This window comes from Gobio gobio, assembly GCF_949357685.1.
Source record: "Gobio gobio genome assembly, contig: scaffold_159, whole genome shotgun sequence".
NCBI classification, from domain to species: Eukaryota; Metazoa; Chordata; class Actinopteri; order Cypriniformes; family Gobionidae; genus Gobio; species Gobio gobio.
Window position 1 is genome coordinate 30,001 of NW_027645663.1, and position 5,000 is coordinate 35,000.

General features: G+C 41.7%; 1 protein-coding gene across 2 annotated transcripts in view; it reads left to right on the top strand.

The window, feature by feature from the left end:
* Positions 1-5,000, top strand: part of LOC307122437 (suppressor of tumorigenicity 7 protein homolog) — a 47,520-nt gene that overhangs the window by 16,354 nt on the left and 26,166 nt on the right. The gene's annotated exons all lie outside the window — the stretch shown is intronic.

Here is a 5,000-nt window from a genome sequence, read left to right on the forward strand (position 1 = left end):
TGCTTGAATGGTGTGTTTAATATTATTCTTAATGAAAAACACAAAAACAGAACATGTGACAACTCTCTTTAATGGGCACTTTTACATTAGCTTTGAAACTGAATCTTCCGCCGTATATTGTTATTATTGCTCAGTTATGTTTTTAATTGTAGCGTCTGTTCTTCATACTTCATAATTTCATACAGCTATATCTATAACGAAAGAACATTTACAAGTCTTGACATCATATCCGGGAGATAAGTCAGTAAATTTGAGTAAAATCACAGGCTTTGCTTATCCTGTGCGAATGCGCCACGCAAAACTCAGATGTGGAGAGTCATTTCTAAATCACACGAGTCCCCAGATCAAACTAATCCCCTGCGAATAGGGCTTAAGACAATATTCTGATTAAGACAATATTCTGATTAAGACAATATTCTGATTAAGACAATATTCTGATTAAGGTGTTTACATGAGTTGCCTTTAGATTATTCCGTTCATGTTCCCGTTTTACATGTTATAGACTATACACTCACCTAAAGGATTATTAGGAACACCTGTTCAATTTCTCATGAATGCAATTATCTAATCAACCACAGGGCTCCAGACTAACTTTTTTCACTAGGAGCACAGTGGCCCCCGACTGAAAATTTTAGGGGCACAACCAGAAATTTTAGTGGCGCACACCGTAAATCAACATGCTAATCAAATCTACTAATTTCCACTGTATTACTAATAGGGATGGGTATCGTTAAGGTTTTAATGGTATTACTACTCTTACCGATACTGCTTATCGATCCGGTACTTTAACAGTATTCTTACCGGTTCTTTTTATTATACTTTTTTTTTTTTTAATATATAAAAAAAAAAAAAAACATAATTAAGAACATAATTAACATTGCTTTATAATCTGAAAAGTAAAATATATATAGCAAAAGAAACCGCAAAGTTTGAACAAAAATATAAAACATCTATGTGTAAATGGACCAGTGTGCAGGCATTCGGAAGGTCTGCTAACATCAATATTACAGTAAAGAACAAACCTACAAAGAAATCTTATAAAGTAATGAAATGTAAAATAACACTGCATAGTTTTCACTGTATAAATTGATAGAGTAATGCTTATAAAAGCTAAAGTTATTAATTCAAGAGATGTGAATATTTTCTATTTGTCTTTTGTTCGATTCGAATTAATGGCTCAATCGTCAGGTTTATTAGACGCTGCCCCTTTAAGACCGATCGAATGTAGAACTCATAATATCATATTCTCCTATTTCTCCAAACTATTTACGCCCATTTAAGATATAAACTGTTAAAAATAACTTCTCTCCAATCCGGTCAATTTGACACCGGCTATTTGTTGTTTATTTGATGGTTTAGACCATAGACCGTAAAAAAATAGACGCGCACACGAAGCCTACAATATTAAGTGCAAGCCGGTCCATTTCGCAGCACACACACATAAGCCGCCTTTTGAAGTTGGAAACAGCGTCTCTTGCGCGGATTATTGTGCATTTAATAGCTCTTTAGTATCAAACACATCCCGCAGTTTAGCAACAGTAGAGACTGCAGTTTACAACAATCACTGATTCTGACGTTTAGTTTAGGTTTAGGGAGAAATGACAGCTCAGCTGTGAAAGGAAGGATGAGCTCGACGGAACACGGCTATAGGAATAGTTTTACCTCATATATCTTCTTTTTATAATTCTTGGAAGCCAAAATCGAAAATAAAATTAGATTAATATCACAGCACATCCCTAAAGTTTAAGCAGACTAAACTTCTGTGTAGTTCTCTTGGCCATCGTCACTCATTAAAGCTGACTGTGGTGTTGTGTTCGCTGTAGCTCCACACGTGAGAGCTCGCTTGCTTTCTCTCTCTCTCTCTCTTCTGGATTGCGAATGGCAAAAATGCATCACGGACAAATTATTTAATGTTATCTCATATAGAAACGGCTGGCAAAGATAGAATTTGCCAGACATAACGTCTATCAATTATAATTAGTAAGTGTATTTTCTTAATTTCTCCAGTACCGACAGCAGGCAAATTTACTGGGGCGCACATGTGCGACTGGACGTAAAATTCAGTCGCACACTCTCAAATTTTAGTCGCAAAATGCGACCATTTAGTCGCACTCTGGAGCCCTGAACCAATCACATGGCAGTGTCTTCAATGCATTTAGGGGTGTGGTCCTGGTCAATCTCCTGAACTCCACACTGAATGTCGGAATGGGAAAGAAAGGAGATTTAAGCCATTTTGAGCGTGGCATGGTTGTTGGTGCCAGACGGGCCGGTCTGAGTATTTCACAATCTGCTCAGTTACTGGGATTTTCACACACAACCATTTCTAGGGTTTACAAAGAATGGAGTGAAAAGGGAAAAGCATCCAGTATGCGGCAGTCCTGTGGGAGAAAATGCCTTGTTGATGCTCGAGGTCAGAGGTCATGGGCCGACTGATTCAAGCTGATAGAAGAGCAACTTTGACTGAAATAACCACTCGTTACAACCGAGGTCTGCAGCAAAGCATTTGTGAAGCCACAACACACACAACCTTGAGGCGGATGGGCTACAACAGCAGAAGACCCCACCGGGTACCACTCATCTCCACTACAAAGAGGAAAAAGAGGCGACAATTTGCTCCAAAATTGGACAGTTGAAGACTGGAAAAATGTTGTCTGGTCTGATGAGTCTGGATTTCTGTTGAGACATTCAGATGGTAGAGTCAGAATTTGGCGTAAACAGAATGAGAACATGGACCCATCATGCCTTGTTCCCACTGTGCAGGCTGGTGGTGGTGGTGTAATGGTGTGGGGGATGTTTTCTTGGCACACTTTAGGCCCCTTAGTGCCAATTGGGCATGGTTTAAATGCCACGGCCTACCTGAGCATTGTTTCTGCCCATGTCCATCCCTTTATGAGCACCATGTCCCCATCCTCTGATGGCTACTTCCAGCAGGATAATGCACCGTCACAAAGCTCCAATCATTTCAAACTGGTTTCTTGAACATGACAATGAGTTCACTGGACTAAAATGGCCCCACAGTCTCCAGATCTCAACCCAATAGAGCATCTTTGGGATGTGGTGGAAGGGGAGCTTCGTGCCCTGGATGTGCATCCCACAAATCTCCATCAACTGCAGATGCTCTCCTATCAATATGGCCAACATTTCTAAAGAATGCTTTCAGCAGCTTGTAGAGTCAATGCCACGTAGAATTAAGGCAGTTCTGAAGGCCAAAGGGGGTCAAACACAGTATTAGTGTGTGTTCCTAATAATCCTTTAGGTGGGTGTAGATGCGTTGTTTTATTTTTGTAATATTATATATTGTCTTTTTTTTTTTTTTTTTTGAAGAGACACTGCCCATCTTGCCTCTTTCTTGACAGCTACATTTCGAGTAATAGCTTTGATTAATGATGAAAATGAAGGTTTTAAACTTGTGATAGTTTGTATTGTTTTCTCCTGCCGTTCACTGATTGGCCCTCGAGCCCAGAGGTTCCCGACCGCTGTAAGCAGACGATTATGAATCTGGGATTACAGATACAAACTTATTGTATTTTACTTTTACAATGAGCAGAATTATTACAACACAAAGAAACAAATATAGAGGAGGCCATGTCAGAATGAGCAGTGAAGTAAGACACGCCCCATAGCAACACGCCCCATAGCAACACGCCCCATAGCAACACGCCCCATAGCAACACGCCCCATAGCAACACTTCCCATAGCAACACTTCCCATAGCAACACGCCCCATAGCAACACGCCCCATAGCAACACGCCCCATAGCAACACGCCCCATAGCAACACACCATGGCAACGACATCTCAGACTGACAGATCCGTAAAAGATCAACGGGACATTTGAGCGCTTTGTTACTGTTTTGAACGCGCTGTAATATTAATTCACATTCTGTTTTATTTGTCACAATATTATTGATGATTGTTGAGTGGGGCACTTTTGATCATTTTTTTAAAAGGGCAGGAGCTCGAGCCCCCAAAGCCCCTCCCCTCTGCACTTAGGTCATTAGACATCACTGTTTACATGGAAGATTCTTAATCAGACTAATATCAGAGTATTGTTGTCCATGTGAACGTACTGACTGTTAATCTGGAGTATCTATACGGTAGTGTTGATCCTACACACACTCACACACACACTCACACACGCTCACACACTCACTCACACGCTCACTCACTCACTCACACACGCTCACTCACTCACTCACTCACTCACTCACACACTCTCACACACTCACTCACTCACTCACACATACACTCACTCACTCACTCACACATACACTCACTCACTCACTCACACACTCTCACACACTCACTCACTCACTCACACATACACTCACTCACTCACTCACTCACTCACACATACACTCACTCACTCACACACTCACACATACACTCACTCACTCACTCACACACTCTCACACACTCTCACACACTCACTCACTCACTCACACATACACTCACTCACACACTCACACACTCTCACACACTCACTCACTCACTCACACATACACTCACTCACTCACTCACTCACTCACACATACACTCACTCACTCACACACTCACACATACACTCACTCACTCACTCACACACTCTCACACACTCTCACACACTCACTCACTCACTCACACATACACTCACTCACTCACTCACACACTCTCACACACTCACTCACTCACTCACACATACACTCACTCACACACTCACACATACACTCACTCACACACTCACTCACTCACTCACACATACACTCACTCACTCACTCACACATACACTCACTCACTCACTCACTCACTCACACATACACTCACTCACTCACACACTCACACATACACTCACTCACTCACTCACACACTCACTCACTCACTCACTCACACACACACACACTCACACACACTCACTCACTCACTCACACACACACTCACACACGCTCACACACTCACTCACACGCTCACTCACTCACTCACACACGCTCACTCACTCACTCACTCACTCACTCACTCACTCACT